Source organism: Octodon degus, unplaced genomic scaffold (genome assembly GCF_000260255.1).
Source record: "Octodon degus isolate 3935 unplaced genomic scaffold, OctDeg1.0 scaffold00466, whole genome shotgun sequence".
NCBI lineage: Eukaryota > Metazoa > Chordata > Mammalia > Rodentia > Octodontidae > Octodon > Octodon degus.
In genome coordinates, this window is record NW_004525042.1 from 113,573 (window position 1) to 130,923 (window position 17,351).

At 41.5% G+C, this 17,351-nt stretch overlaps 1 pseudogene; it reads left to right on the plus strand.

Moving 5' to 3' along the window:
• Positions 1-9,418: 9,418 nt before the first annotated feature.
• Positions 9,419-9,520, plus strand: LOC111814741 (annotated as a pseudogene).
• Positions 9,521-17,351: the final 7,831 nt, after the last annotated feature.

The following is a 17,351-nucleotide window of genomic DNA, read 5'->3' on the forward strand; positions in this document are numbered from 1 at the left end:
AAAAAAAAAAAAGAAAATACTCCTAAAATTCATTTGGATCCAGAAGACATGCAAAAACAAGGCTCAGCAATAAAGTCAAGGCAGGCAATGTCACAATCCTTACTTGAAATTATACAAAAAGCTACTATGGTAAAAGCATGGTACTAGCAAACAACAACAAACTCCCACCAAAACAAAAAAAATTGAACACCAGACCTGAGAGGTTAGAAGATGACAGACAAAACTCCAAACACACTCACCCGCCTTAACTTTGACAAAAGAGCCTAACATGTTCACTTGCAAGAAAGATAGCCTCTTCAATAAATGGTACTGGTAAAACTGGCTTTCTACATGCCAAAACACTCAAACTAGACTGTATCACCATGCACAAAAACTAAAATCAAATTATTAATACAGAAACACTAAATCTACTGGAAGAGAGAATAGGCAGAACTCTTGAAGACCCTGGTACAGGCAAAGACTTCATGAACAAAATCTTGATCACACAGGGACTATCAAAAAACAAAAGCAAACAAACAAAAAACACAACTAGGAACATCTTACTAAAAATATTTGCACAGCAAGAGAAACCACCAAAAGAGTGAGGCGACAACTCCAGTGTAAGGAAAAAAATTTTGCCTCAGCACAGGATTACTATTTAGAATACATGAAGACATCAAAAAATGAGACCCCCAAATTTAAAGACCTAATTCAAAAATGGGCATCTGTAATGAAAACACTAAATCTTAGATGAAATAAAAACAGCTAATATATGAAAACATGTTCAATATCATTGGTCATTCATGAAATGTAAACTGAAACAACAGCAAGGATGCATCTCACCCCTAGAAGAATGACTATTATCAAGAACTCAACCAATAAGAAATGCTGGTGAGGCTGAAAAAAAGTAAAACTTGTCCACTGTTGGTGGGAGTGCAGACTCGTGCAACCACTATTAAAATCAGTGCGAAATTTCTCAAAAATCAGCACAGAGATACAAAATACACTAAACTAAAAAACTTTAAAAAAAAATTACTACCAGAGGGCGAGCATGGTGGTACATGCCTTTAATCCCAACATTCTGGGGAGGCTGAGGCAGGAGAATCTGGAGTTCAAGCCAAGCCTAGACAACTTAGGGAGACCCTGCCTCAAAATAAAAAAATAAAAAGGGCTTCAATGTGAAGGCCCTGAATTTGATCCTTAGTACCACCAAATAACAAAAATGGTAGTCAATACTAAATCAATTTTCAGTGTTGTTATAAATTTTACTATAGCCACATCCATTACGCTACTCCTTTATACCTAAATAAATTGATACAAATCTTCAATACAAACAACTATATAGAGTGAGATGGGATTCAGCTTGGTTGACTTATTAGTCATCATTATACATACAATTCTCAACTCTATGTCATCTGTTTTCCTATCATTCTTCCCCAGAATAAGAAAAATCACTATACACACATAATCCTTAATCCAAGAAATGGCAGTTTACATATTTAATCTAAATTCCACAGGTTACTACAATTAACTATCTCTAGTAAACAACTCATGGACTATTAAAACAGAAAAATTCCCTCCTAGTCACTAAGCATTCATGCAACTGGCCAAATGAACACTGCAGTATATAAGGTAACTAGCATAACTTCACATTAAAAACAAAAAATGACTTAGAGTAGAAAAGGATGACAGAACAAAATGTCCTGGAATTGTACCCATCATATCTGCCATTTTTAAAACTCATTATCTAAGACATCTTTATGACATGCCTATATAAACAAAAAATAAAGTTACTATCAAGTACCTCAGAAAACTCAAATCAAGTACTAGAAAGAGCCCAAGAAATCCCCCATACAATTTCCTAACATCTGATGAGGCTGTGGAGAGAGACAAAGGACTTCTGCCCATCTTAAACCGCAAATAATCAGCTAGAGAAAGCACAATTTTGTGTTTTAGTTTTTGAGACAAGATCTCACCATGTATTCCAAGCTGGGCTTGAACTCACAATGTAGCCCCAGTGGGTCTCAAAAGCAGTGCTTCCTGTTTCAGTCTCCCAAATGCTGCGATTTTGTGTGTGCCACTGCATCCAGATTAGAAATAAAAATTTTGGAAAGCACCTAGGTAGGAGCACCTACCTGTGAGACACTCACTAACACTGCAACATCCATTCAGTAACTATTACCTATCAATACTGAGTACAAAATTAGCAGACAAAAGTCTTATTACACACCAAAGGGTTGGCCAGATAGCTCTGCGGATTAAAGCACCTTGCTCAGGCTGAGGGCAGGGGCTGGGGTTCAATCCCCAGTGTGCCATGCTGGCCCCACCTGGAGGGCACACTGAGAAAGCGATTGAAACTGGGTGTGGGGCGCACCTCTGTAATCCTAATGCTTGGGAGGATGAAAACAGGAGAATCATTACAAGTCCAATCTGTGTAGTGAGACCCTGTAAACCCTGTACTAATTAAAACACACACACACACACACACCCCCAAAACCCCCAAGGAATGGCCCACACTCTATCCAGTTCATGAATCCAATGTTGCAAAAAACGACCAGCCTTCCTTTACTCTGGTCATGAGGCCACATGAAACAACGTCGACAACTTATTAGGGAATCCAGATTATTCTCACCCACATGTGGAAAAATTCCCAGTAATTAGTATTCTGGGATAGAAAAGATGCTTTACAATCCAAGTTAAGTTTCTAGGGCTATTAAAAAAAAAAAAAAAAACAAGATTACAGATCCTGAGTGGTATATATGTATGTGTGTGTGCATATATATATATATATATATTTTTTTTTTTTTTTTTGGAGTGGTACATATATTTCACAACTCATAAAAACTCAAGTGAGGAAAACACGGCATTAAATTTAATAGGATTGTTTCTAATGCTTTGTGAAAGCCAGTGCTGTAAGCAAAACACCCTGCATAAGGACTGTTTTTCAATCTCAAGACACTCATAGAATATTTTGTAGGAATACACTCATTAATACACCATTGGGGCTGGGGAGATAGATAGCTCAGCAGCATGGTACCTGCCTGGCAAGCACAAGGTACAGAGTTCAATTCTTGGTACCAAAAAAAAATAAACTATCCACTATTTTATGCATTCACAATTACTTTTCAGCTTTTAAAAAATACTCTGATCACAACCCATTAAAATGATTCCATGTGGTTAACAACCGAAGTTTGCAGACCAAAATTAGAGAAAAAGGAGGGCTACAAGGAAAGCCAACATTTTGGCCCTAGCCTTCTAAGGTCAATTAAGACTCAGGACATATGAGAACTTGTACTGTAACGTCATGTACCTCGGTAGTGTCCCAAATTTTCTGATCAAGATTATGGGGCCAAAGAGGAAAGTGATCGATGACTTAGAGTGTGCCTAAGGAGAGTCACATGGGGAGAAGACACTCTCTCAGGCTTTCACAGAGAGCACATTGGCCAAGCATTGGCCGTGACTCATCCACATGGCTGACACTGACAAAGGTTCTACAATCTGAGGTACAGGTTCTCAGAATAAATCCTGAGGGCATTTCACTGACCTTCTCAGACCAAAAGGCTACAACTCTTGTTGCACAGGTCCTGCTTTACCTTGGTCTTAACCATCCAGTAGAAAAGTATGAAGACAAAATATAGGAAGTAAAGCCATGTTGTTGTGTTGAGCTGTGGGGGACTCAGGTCAATAATTTCTGACATTGCCAGTTAAACAGAAGACCCAATGCTATTATGGGCTACTGGACTCTTCTAGAATATTTTGCTGAGTTTACACACCTATAATATTCAACAATGGAACTTAAAAAAATTGGGATATAACTATGAATGACCATTTTGTATCTGTGTATTCAAAGTGGTTGGGATAGATATATAGTTGCATTCTCTTAATGAATAGAATGATTTGTTCTAATGGTGTTTGTAAGTAGGATCACAAGTCTGCATCTTGTACAGCAATTAACCACTAAGAAGAATATATGCAGTGTATTATTTGTTGAAACTGTACTTTCGATTTGATTTGAAACTGTCTCATTGCTATATGTTTATCAATAAAACTTTGAAAAGAAAATAAAAGTAAGCTGTCATAAATAACCTCATTAAAAATTCTTCTGCAGTGAGAAAAAAAATAAAAATAAAATAAAATGATTCCATGACCCAATGTGTTAATAATTCCAACTCTGTAGCTATTAAATATAAAGTTGACAATGTTGCAGCAAATGTTGGATCATACCTGTAATCCTTGCATTGAGGGAGGCTCAGTTTAACAGGGATGAATATTTGAGCCCGGCATGGGCTAACTTAGCAAGATTCTGTCTCAAAATACAAAATAAATGAATAAATAAATAAATTACAGGGCAGAGGATGTAACCAATCTTCCCCAGGTACAAAATACATTAATCTCCACACAACCCCACAAAAACTATATGGCGTCTATGATGCTGTACTTCAAGATATGTCTAGTCAAGGTTAAAACAGGAAAAAAAGCCCTTAAAGAATAATACTTGAGGGGTCAGGGAGATGGTTCAGTGCAGTATGTGCTTGCTTGATAAGTGCAAGGGCCTGAGTTCAATCCCCTGTTCCACCAAAAAGAAAACTTGACATCAATTTGTTTAACAACTAATCAGGGGCTGGTGAGATGGCTCAGTGGTCTAAAGCACCTACTTAGAACAAGCTAAACTAAACAAACCACAGGGACTGTGGTTCAATCCCCCAGCACCACATGCCAGCCCCGCCCCCTGGTGGGCTGAGCTGGCCACACACACACACACACAAAATAAATAAATAAATATATATATTAAAAAAAAAACAAAAAACTAATCATTTCTTTTCAACTTTGTGTTAATTCAGTGATTTACAAACTTTTTTTTAAAACAGCATTACGAATTGAACCCACGGAGGTACCTCAAATCTCCCCTCACCCGTGCCCTCTCAAAGTGTGTTTAACTGTCCAGCTTAACTTGTGACCCTATTAGCTCAACCTCCCAGTGTTGTGACTGCAGACATGCACCACCATGAAGGCTCCCTCCAACTTTTCATACTTGGAAAATTCAGGAGTCTCAAATTCAAGAGAACTTCATTTGTGAGGGTGGTGGAAAGCCTGTTCAAAATAAATATCTTCTAGTTATCACTGTCTCTGCAACTATCCAAGAGCTGAATTTTTTCCCACTCCAACTCTATCTGTGCTTAAGTGACAAGTTTTAAAACGACAGTCATAACTTTACTTAGATGTTATGACAGCATACTTTTTGAAAGTTGTTTCAAACATTTTAAACAATTGTCCTAAATCAAACATCCTCACTAAATTCAACTTTCAAATTGTTACAACACGTATATTCCCTGAGTACACTAACCACAGGACTGTCACACACACAAAAGAACATTAAATGATATTTCAACCCTAGGAACCCAAGTGTCGAGAAAAATTTCACAACCAAGTTTTTTAAAAAATAAACTCATTACGTGAAGATTTTAGCACTATTTCTAAGGTCATTTTCCCGCGTACCCTCTCATAAATTAAAACAATTTTTTAAACCAAAAAGTTCAACAATACACACCATCACTTCTGCCATGGAACCTAATGTAAAAAGTTGAAAGAGCACAGGGCACTGCTGGCCAAGGACACAAAGGTTACCATAACTGTTCACACTCCAGAATGCCGAAGGAAGTTTATTAGCCAGCCTTTAAAGAGGCACTCGGTTCTACAAGTTTGCAGCTATCTAGTCAAAAGACCCGCGCTGTTTCCGGTGACACCGAGCCGCAAATCTCTAACCCCGTCCCCTAGGATACAATTTCCTCCGGTTTTCCTACTCCCCTCCCCCTCACCAAGGACGGCCGCTGAAGCGGACCTCCAGTCTCAGCAGCTGCTCCCAAAACTGGAGGGCGCACTTGGTCGAGCTGAACTGAGCAAGGGCAAGGAGCCAGACCCGGCTCTCCCGCCCTTACCGCCCGCGCCTTCCCGATCCAGCCCTCCCCCAGCACTTCCTACCTTCACTCCTTCAACCCAACCCCCAAGGCCAAGGTCTCCCCGGCCCACAAACCTGATAGCGGAAGTGACGTCATAGAGACCCTGGCAGCAATCGTGACCAATCATGCCACAGCAGGAGGCGGCGCCGGCCAACTGGCGCAGGGTAGAAGGCGGAACTTCCGCCCGCCCCAAGTTTGATTGAAGCAGGGGGAGGGGCGGGGTAAGGAATGCGAAGAATGACCCCCCCTCCCCCGCCCCGTCGGTGTAGAGCTGGGCGGGAAGCGGAGGGGGCTGGGGCAAGGCCGCCAAAGCCACGCGGCACCCCTCCCCCGCCTGCGTCCAGGGAGGCTTCAGCCTCCGCTATCCGCCCACCCTAAGGCAGGGTCCGCTGAGGGGGCCCAGCCACCTCACGGGTCCCAAGCCGCAGGTCCGTCTACAACTCTTCAGTCCTGCAGCCCGCCGCCCTGGGTCTGAGAGAAAATGGCGACGGGCTCGCACTCGCCATCGCTCCCGTCGTACCCACCTCAGACTCGCAAAGGCCGACCCCCGTCGCCGCTGCCGCCGCTCCCGCCGCCATAGCCCGTCCCTCACGCCTCCTGCCGCCTTCCGCCGCGCGCCGAGAGCAGCGCAGGAAGACCCGGATGCAGGCGTGAGCGGGCGCCGCCGCGGCGGCCTAAGGTAAGGCAACGCGGGCGCCGGGAGACTGAGGCGGGGGCGGACGCCGCGGGAAGCGCGCGACCCCATTGGCGAGCTCTCTGATTGACGTACATGCCATCCTTTCGCCTTAGCAGAGCTCGGCTCATCCATACTTCATTGGAAGGCGGCGACTGAGCCCGCTGTGCGCGGGGCAGCAGTTGAGGAGGCGGACCTGGCCCACCCATCCTGACAACTCTCCTCCTATTGGGGGACAGAGCATGGCGAGGGCGGAGTCCTCTAGGCCCCGCCTTCGGGCGTGAAAGATAGGCCGCATCCGGCAGGGCTGTACGGCTGCTGTCCTGGTGTGGGAGGTTTGGGGCTTTTGCGCCCCTTGTTAGATCCCCGCGGTTCGTTTTTAGCTCGGTTTGCTTTCCCTTCAGCAGTCACTGAAACCTCGGGCGAGCCCCGTGTTAGTTCCTCAGTTTTCCCCTCTGGCAAAGTTATGCCTAACATCTTTTATCCCTTTAAATTTTTTTCCATTCACGTTGAAATGCTATATTTTGTCTTCAAATATATAAATGTTTTGCAAAGTTGCCCTTAATTTTTCTTATTTTGAGGTTTATTCATAGGCGGACTCCAGAAATCACTGAAGTCCCCTTTAAGGCCAGCTGTTGGAGTCTATGGTTGTTGAACCTGATTTGTCCCTGTTCACTATAGCTTAATGGACAACAATCAAACAACAAAAAGCAAACGAGATCTCATTCATAACAGAACCAGAGGAAACAGCACTTTACATTTAGTAATACAGTTACGTTTATGAACTGGGATTGGTAGTTGCTACCCTTAGTCAGCTATCCTTTTATTATTCATTTTGGTACATGGAATAAACAGTAAATGAGTTGGGAAGGTATAGTAGTCTCAGCTCCTTTGAAGTTTATTGTAGCCTCAAATGAACAATCAACTAAAAAGGAAAATGAGCTCAGGCTTAAAGGATGGGCAGGATTTAGGGAGGCCTATACCATATGTGAGAAAAATGTATTCAGAAAAGAGAGAACAGGCCCACTGAACCATAGTGTAGGTTTTGTGCTATGGAGGGGATGGACCTCCCAGAGCCAATGAGTGTATTGTTCATGTCTATCCCAAGCACAGCAGAGAAGTATCAAATGGAATATGATGACAGCAATGGACACTAGGTGGAAAGAAAATACTAACAAATCAGGATATTATTGAGAGTTAATAATGTTATGTTCCTCAGTTATATAGCAGAGGCTGGTAGGTCAATGTGTTGTAGAAGTAATTTAGAATAAGAGAGACCCAGGAGATAGTTCACTGGCAAAAGTGTCTGCCTGGCAAGCACAAGGTTGGATTCCCCAGTACCCCCCCCAAAATATATATATATATATATATATATATATATGGTAAGAGACCCTATAGCACCACAAGCCCTTCTGATACTTTAACATGTTCACCAGAAAGTTCTGGTACATTTGAAAAGTAACAATTACTCCTTGCCCTCCTACCCACACTTCATTTTTCCATCCTTTAAGGCCCAAAGTGGAATATAATCCATATGCAAAGGATTAAGAGTTGACCATATAAATGGAAAATGAATTTTAAAACTTTGAAGTCAAAAGACAAATGATAAATGTGAAAAAATAGTTTTAGACTAGGCATGGTGGTGCGCTCCTGTAATCCCAGCACTTGGGAGACTGTAAACAGGAGGATCAATATGAATCCAATCTATACAGTGAGACCCTGTACACCCTGTCCTAAATACAAAAGAGTTTATAAAACAATTATGTCATTAATATAGTTAATATTAATTAGAATGTCTAGTGGTTAAAAGCTAAGATCTAGAACTAGACTGCTGAGATTGAGTTCCAGTTTGGCATCTTTCAAGCTATACAACTATTGAGCACTGGGAAAACTGAATATCTTTTTTCACAATCTTCTACAAAATGGGATTTTAACAGTACTTCACTATAAAATTATTGGAAAGATTAAATGAATAAACATCTCAGCTACTTAGAACAGTGCTTGTTATATAAGAGTTTGCTAATGTTATCTTTAACATATGAATTTCCTCCAAATTAAAATAAAGAAGTCCTATTAAAGTAAAAATGAAGACCCAGGCTGGTCTGCAGGTATCAAACTCATGGCAATTCTTCTACTTCAGCCTCTCAAGTGCTGGGATTATAGATGTGTGCCACTATGCCCAGGTATTTCTGTTATTTTCTAAGCATAAATTCCTAGCAAGGGCTAATTGTTAGATTAAAAATATTGTAACCCTTTAGTTAAAAAATGTCCCCCCAAAAGCGCCTGTGTTCAGGGGCTGGGGAGATGGCTCAGTGGAATAAGCGCTTCCCTGGCAAGCGCAAGGGCCTGAGTTCAATCCTGGGTTCCGCCAAAAAAAAAGCTCCTGTGTTCAGAGGATTTGCTATCAGAAGGCAAATGGATCATGACAGCTCTAACTTCATCAGTGGATTAATCCATCAATAAGATTATAAGGTGATGGCATACTGGGAAGTGATGGAAACAGAAGTGGAACCTAACTGAAGGTGTGAAATCAGGGACTTTATCAGCCCTCAGCTCCTTCTTTTCTGGCTCTCTTCCTTTCTGGATGTGAACTGGCAGTTCATAAAAAAGATAAAAATGGCCAAGAAATTTGATAAGATGCTCACTCATTTGAAATCAGGTGGATACACATTCTTAATCTTTTTTTTTTTTTTTTTTTTTTTTCAGAACCAGGGATTGAACTCAGGCCCTTGCACTTGCCAGGGAAGCACTTATTCCACTGAACCATCTCCTTGGCCCCAATACACATTCTTAAAAAACAATCTTTCCCAAGGCTGTACTTTCAGGGATCATTTCTATAGTGTGTTACTAAAAAACAATCTCATCTCTTAGTTGATCAGTGGCATTGTAGAAGGAAACAAAAGGCAGGTGTATACATTTGTACAACTTTAGGGGGCCATTTGGCAGTAGAAATCTGAAGCTTCAAAAAGTGTATGTCTGGGTTATTCTGTTACTATGGTGAAATACCAGAAAAGTCTATTTAAAAGGAGGGAGAGCTTATTTTGACTCACAGTTTGAGAGTTTTCAGTTCATGGTTGGCTGGTTCCATTCTACTGTGAAGAAGGTAAGGCATAACTGCATGGTGGAAGGGGATGACACAGGAAAGCGTCTTACCTCTTGGAAGTCAACAGAAGAGAAAAAGCAAGAGAGAGAAAGCAAGAGAGCCAGAAAAGAAGGGGCTGAGGGCTGATAAAGTCCCTGATTTCACACCTTCAGTTAGGTTCCACTTCTGTTTCCATCACTTCCCAGTATGCCATCACCTTATAATCTTATTGATGGATTAATCCACTGATGAAGTTAGAGCTGTCATGATCCAGTCGCCTTCTGAAAGTACATCCTCTGAACACAGGAGCTTTTGGGGGGCACATTTTTTAACTAAAGGGTTACAATATTTTTAACCCAACAATTAGCCCCTGCTAGGAATTTGTGCTTAGAAAATAACAGAAATACCTGGGCATAGTGGCACACATCTATAATCCCAGCACTTGAGAGGCTGAAGTAGAAGTATTGCCATGAGTCTGAGACCAGCTGACCAGCCTTTGTTACATAAATGAGTTCAAGGCCAACCTGTACTACATGGTGAGACCCTGCCACAAAATAAATAGAAAAAGTAATAAAAATGGACAAAGATTCTTCCACAGACTGTTGCTCATTTACAATCACTACAGATCGCACCTATTATGGTTTGTGTCTAGTTGTCCCCCCAAAGCCTTATGCAGTCATGGGGCAGCTTCTGGAGTTTGTGATTGATTTATGATCCAATGCTGGGATTGAGTGTAAGTGCCCTGGAGCAGATACTCTGCATTACAATGTAAAGAGGGGAGGGAGGCTAGCTAGCTGCCTGAGCTGCTGCCTCTTCTTTGCTCTCTGCTCTTTGCTGCCGGCAGGAATGGAAGCTCTCTGCTCTGTACCCCTCTGCCTTGGAGCCAGCCAAGAATGGACTGAAACCTCCTGTAACTGTGAGCTAAATAAACCTTTCCTTTCCTAATTTTGAGTGTAGGGTATTTGTCCAAACAATGAGAGAAGAGTAACCAAGACAACGCCCATCTCCCAGTTCATTGTAAGTGATTCTAGAAATTATGGTCCAAAAATGCCTTATGCCACAAGAACTATACTAGTAATGCAGATCTGCATTTGTTGACACAAGAAAAGTTATTAGAGTATATTGTTAAGAAAAAAATCACAAAAAATTATATGATCCATATATCTTTTCATGGATACGTGTGTGTGTGTGTGTGTGTGTGTGACTGGAGTTCCAACCTAGTGGAACAGACATGCTAGATAAGCCTGAATTACTGAATTACTGGATTACTAGATTCCTGGCAATATGTATTGATTTCATAATCGGGGGAAAAACATAAAAATAAAAGCTATATAAGAGACTTAATGGTTCTCTAATATCCATTGTCCTTTTTTTTTTTTGGTTTTTTTTTTTTTTCTATAATAAACAGAAATCTGGCTATAATGCTCCTGAATGTAGCCATGTGACTAAGATCTGCTGGTAAGATGGCAGAGGTGAGCTTTCTGTATTCTGCCATCCAAAGGAAGGAAGGACTTATCTCTCCACTTTTCCAGAATGGAAAGGCTGTAAGAGTAAGGACAAAGAGAAAGTAGAAATAAGCTGAAGCAGAAGCAGCTGGGTGAAAGAGAGTGGAGATCCTAAGTCCTAAGACTGGTATATCAGTCGATACTTACCAGAGAAACATTTAATGCAAGATATATAAGTATGTAAGAATTTACAGGATTGGCCTAGAGTGGCTCCCAGGTGTTGAAGAGTGCAAAAATCTGCTTGTTGGATATCTGAAAGATCCAGTTAAGGATCTGGACCTCACAGTAGTATTTCATGTCAGTTTATACAGTATTAGGAGGTCGAAGAGTCTGTCATTGAAATCTGTAGGGTCTGCAGTGAAAGCCAGGAGGCAACATCCAAGGTGAAGGTGAAGACGGGAGCACCTCTGAAGAAACAGAATCAAGGCTTCCTTTGTTTTGCTTTTATATCATCCAGGCAACAAGCCTCCCTGGGGAGGGGGTATCTTCTGTCTTCAGTAAATCCTCTCAGCTACACCCAGAACTAAGCTAATCCAATTTAATTGGGTGTTTCTTACTCAGATTGACACAATTAACTATCACAAGCAGAACAGTCCTGCAACTGCAGTTCCTAGCGTAGTCAAGGCCCATACCCTTGACGCCTTGCCATCTTAAAGTGTCCATTCTACCCCTGATAGGCAGCTTTAGTGCATCTGCATGCAGAAACACCATAACACCCAGGATTTGGAGGCAGATTTATTTACATCAGTGGGCAGTGATTGGGATCATTCCCAAACTATCTGGTGGTCTAGGGCTTATATAAAATAAGCAAGCAGGAAGTACAGAGGCAGAATGGCTTGTCATTTGGGGATTGGGTTATACAGTGTTCATCATTGTGATCAGCTATGCATCATAGAGCTTTCAGTGCATGATCAGCGGTTGCATTCCACTATGAAATAGTTCTTAGCCATTTCTAAGAAACAGAAGCGGGGCCGGGGAGATGGCTCAGTGGAATAAGTGCTTCCCTGGCAAGCGCAAGGGCCTGAGTTCAATCCCCAGTTCTGTAAAAAAAAAAAAAAAAGAAAAAAGAAAAAGAAAGAAAGAAAAAGAAACAGAAGCAAGCAGAACTGGAACAGCGACTATCAATTCTGCATTCCTTGCAACCAACACAAGTGAAGTAAAATATATAACCTGTAGAAGCATTCTCTGACTTTCTTCCTGCCTCAGTGCCCTTCCCTAGTTAAGAGTTGGTACTCTGTTTATGTAACCTTCTCCCCTCTGGCCCCATACTTATACATGATGTTAAGATCATCAATTTGCCTCTTGGTCTTCCTACTATTCATAGCTTGCCTTTATTCTTGGTTAGGATAGTGAATTGGACTTAACAACTCAATTGAGTCACAGGATGCCTACATATGGAGTTAAATGTTATTTCTGGTTATGTCTGTGAGTATGTTTCCAGAAGAGATTACCATCTGAATTAGCAATGTGAGTTGAGTAAACAAATGACTCTCCTCAATGTAAGTGGGCCCCATCTAATCTACCAAGGGCCTGAGTAGAAAAAAAAAGGTAGAAGAACATGAAATTTCTTCAGCCTGCCTGTGTGAGCTGTGGCCTGGATTATCAATGTCCTCAGTCTTCCTGGTTCTTAGGCCTTTGCTCACAATGGAATCTACTCCAGTGGCTTTTTAACCCCCAGCCCTTCAAGCTATGCTACCAGCTTTCCTGGGTCTCAACATTGAAATGGCAGATTGTGAGAGTTCTTGGGCCTTCATAATGAATCAAGAACTCCTGAGTGCACATGTGCATGTACATGCACAGATGCTTCTTAGCCTGTGATGGAGCTTTGGCTCTATAAACTCATGCTAAGTCAAATCATTGTAAGTTGTACTGTTATAAATTAGGGCTGTCCGCATGTCTTATCATTTCTGTTTCTCTGGAGAGTCCTAGATAATCTAGGTTTCTTGTAGCAGTTGGCTCAGGCCTTGACAAGGGGCCTAATGGATTGTATTAACCACAAGGAGGACTGGCCAGCACCTTCCAAGACCCACCTACTCCAGCTGCTTATAACTGTAAGAGCCTCTCACTTTTTATGTCTGGAAATGCTCTCTTAGGAGTCACTGCAGAGAAGGGGGAAATCCACATAGACTCCAGGGATAGCCCCTGACTCTCCTCTGGGAGCAGCCCTGGATTGGAGTGGAATTTGTTGTATTGTCTACCTCAACTAGAGGCTTGAAAACTCATCATGGCCTAAAGCCTCATCTGGCTCATAGGCGTGTTTCATTACATCCCTGCAATATTCTTAATTAGCTGACAACATTTGAAAGAATCAAGACATTAACATGAAAAAAAATCTGGATTTCTTGCTAAAAAAAAAAAAAGAATCTCTGGCTATATTCCAGTTTACATACCAACATGACAGTATTTTCTTTACATGTGGTGTGGGCTCTGTTATATGTTACATTTGCTGCTAAGATTTCTTCATTTTTATTACAAGCCTGGCCCACTAAGTCATATAAGAATTGTTTTTTCTAAATGCAAAGCACATCCTCCACCACTTTGGTCTTGAGGCTTTGGTCCTCACTGTTAATTCTGGTACCTGAGCCACAGACAAATGGGTGATGCAACATTAGTCCTACAAGGACCTAAATGAGGCCAAGCAGAATCCCTTTTTTCTTTTCTCTTTTTCATTTTGAAACAACATCGGGCCTTAAGCTCATGGGAATTCTCCTGCCTCAGTCTGTGATTTCAGGCATGTGCTACTGTCTTGGTTACTTTTCTCCTTTATCTGAAACAAAATACCCAGCACCAACATTAAGAAGAAAAAGGTTTATTTAGCTCGCAGTTTGTGGAGGTTTCAGTCCATACTTGGCTGGCACAAGGCATAGGGCAACAGTTTATGACAGAGGAAAACAGCAAAACAACAAGAGTAAAAGGGCTTGAGCAAGCCTATTTCTCTTCCTTATATTATATGCAGGCTACCGATTCCTGGGTGGATGTAGCACTCACACCCATAATCCAAACATTGGACTGCGGATGAATCAAACAGGAAGCCTGCCACATGACTGCTTGAGGCTTTGAGGGGGCATCTAGACACAAACCATGACATTCTGCCCAGTCCCCTCAATGACTCATGCACATCCCTTTACACAGAAGGAATTTTAGCTCATCTCTAAGAATTGCCAAAATCCTAACAGTTTTCAGCATTGCTTAAAAATCCAAGTTCCAACTCTCCTACAAAATCTAATGGAAACTCTTAGCTGCAAGCCTCTGTACAAATGAATAGTTAAACACTTCCAACATTCAGTGGCACACATAAACATTACTATTCCAAAAAGTACAAACATGGGGACATAAAGGAATGGGACCAAAACAAGTCCAAAATCCAGCAGGGCAAACATTAAGTCTTGTAGTTCCACGTACAGCAAGTGAGGCAATCTGTGGCAAATTATGAGCTCCATGTGGCTCTACCTCTATGGCACTTCTGGTGGTTGTAGCTCCCATGGTTCTCTCTTAGGCATGTTTTGCTCTCTCCTTGCAGTTTTCCTTAGATAGTGTACATTCCTGACTTCTTCAAACTTCTGGAGTCTCCATTGCACTTTTGGTTTCATCCTCACAGCTTCACACACTGCCGTCTCAGGCTCACTGCCTGGCCTCCCAGGCCTTCTTCTGAAATCTGGGTGGAAGCCTTTTTAACCCCAGATCCCCTATATTCACATGGACACAAAATCAGCACCATGTAGATGATGCCAAGGTCTGCTGCCAGCTGGAGCAATAGCCAGGCTTTTATTTATTTATTTATTTATTTATTTATTTATTTATGTATTTGGTACAAAGTCTCATTACACAGCACAGACTTATAGTGATCTTCCTGTTTTCAGCCTCTCCAGCACTGGGATTATGTAAAGGTATGTACCACCACATCAGCCTGGTCCCATGGCCAGCTCAGTGTGTCCAGGGGTGCCAGAGATCAAACCTCAGTCCCTGTGCTTGCCTAAGAAGGCATTTACTCCTCTTCTTTATTCACTGTAGGGCTTCATTGCCTGTACTGAGAACTCTCAGCCTGATTCTGCGAAACAAGTTCTCAATACCCCTGCCATCCTGGAACCAACCACAGAACATTGTATTCCTCAGTGTTCTCAAAGCAGTCTTTCACTTTTGCAGGTTTAAGGCTACAAAGGATAGAGACTTGCTGCTTCTAGTGATGCCCTCAGCCCATTTTTTCTCAGCAATCTCAGCAATGGAGATCTTCTCAGCTCTATATTGGTAGTACACAGCTGTTCTGTAGGTTCCTTTCAAACTCACAACGTTTGACCTCTTTGTTCTTGATTCTCAACAAGAATCTTGCCTAAAAGCTTCCAACAGTAGCTGTGCCACTGCCTCTACATTAGACTGCTTTGAAATTTCTTCTGCCAGATTAATTAGTCTGCTGCCCTTAATCTTGGTCTCAGGCAAAGTCTCTGGACACATACAAAATGCAGACAAACTTTGTCAAGCTATAACATGCATCACCTGGAGTCCAACAGCCAGTGCAGTCCTCCCAAGCCCTGACTTCATTGGTAAGATTTCTTTTTTTCTCTTTTTCCATAATTTTATTGAGAAACAAATAGCAATGAGACAGTTTCAAACCAAACTGGTAGGACAGTTTCAATAATTAACACATTGCATACATTCTTCCTAGTGGTTAATTGCTGTACAAGATGCGGACTTGATATCCTATTTACAAACACCATTAGAACAAATCCCTCTATTCATTAAGAGAATGTAACTATATATCTATTCTAACGACTGAATACATAGATACAAAATTGACATTCATCTGTATCCCCCCTTTTTTTTGTTAAGTTCCGTCATTTGAATATTATAGGTGTGTAAACTCAGCAAAATATTGTAAAAGAGTCCAATAGTCCATAATGGTATTGGGTCTTCTGCTTCACTGGCAATGTCAGAATTTGTTGACCTGAGTCCCCTACAGCTCAACATAACACCATGGCTTAATTTTTATGTTTTTTCATCATATTCTATAGGGACTTAAAGTTCAAGATATCAATACTTGATGATATGATACTTGATGATATGATACTAGATATCAATACCTGTTCCATGTTATGCCTAAGATGTTTGATATTCAGACAGATAGTGAGGTTAAGCTTAACAGCCTAGGTTGTATGGTAATAACAATAAGCTTGTCTTCTGGATGGTTAACAACCTAAGTTTGCAGACCAAAATTAGAGAAAAAGGAGGGCTGCAAGGAAAGCCAACATTTTGGCCCTAGCCTTCCAAGGTCAATTAAGACTCAGGACATATGAAAACTTGTACTGTAACGTCATGTAACTCGGTAATGTCCCAAATTTTCTGGTCAAGGAGATTATGGGGCCAAAGAGGAAAGTGACCGATGATGTAGAGTGTGCCTAAGGAGAGCCACGTGAAGAGAAAACATTCTCTCAGGCTTTCACAGAGAGCACATTGGCCAAGCAATGGCCGTGATTCATCCACATGGCTGACACTGACAAAGGTTCTACAATCTGAGGTACAGGATCTCAGGATAAATCCTGAGGGAATTTCACTGACCTTCTCAGACCCAAAAGCTACAACTCTTGTTGCATAGGTCCTGCTTTACCTTGGTCTTAACCATCCAGCAGAAAAGTATAAAAACAAAGTATAAGAAGTAAAGCGTTGGCAGGATTTCTATTAGTCTTCTGGTCTTCTGAGCTCTGCCCAGAATCTCACAGAACAGCCTAAGATGTTCCAGCTCTTCTCTTTCAGGCCACATCTCTAAAATTTCCAAATTTTTCCTACAAGCCATTCCCAAAGGCCCTTGAACAACACAATGATCCCACTTCTTTGGTACCAAATTCTGTCTTCGTTATTTTTCTTTCATTGCTGAGACAAAATACCAGATGCCCAGAATTAAGGAAGGAAAGGGTTACTTAGCTCACAGTTTGTGGAGGTTTCAGTCCATACTTGGCTGGCTCCAAATCAGTGGTACATGGTATGGGGCAACAGTTTATGGTGGCAAAAGCAGCAAGAGTAAAAAGGGAGGCGTAGCAGTAAACAAGCTTTTTTCACTGCCTTATATGGTACATGGGCTGTCTACCCATGGAGGATGTAGCCCTTATACCCATAATCCCAGCATTGGACCATGAATCAATCAAAAGCTCTAGGATCCTGCCCCA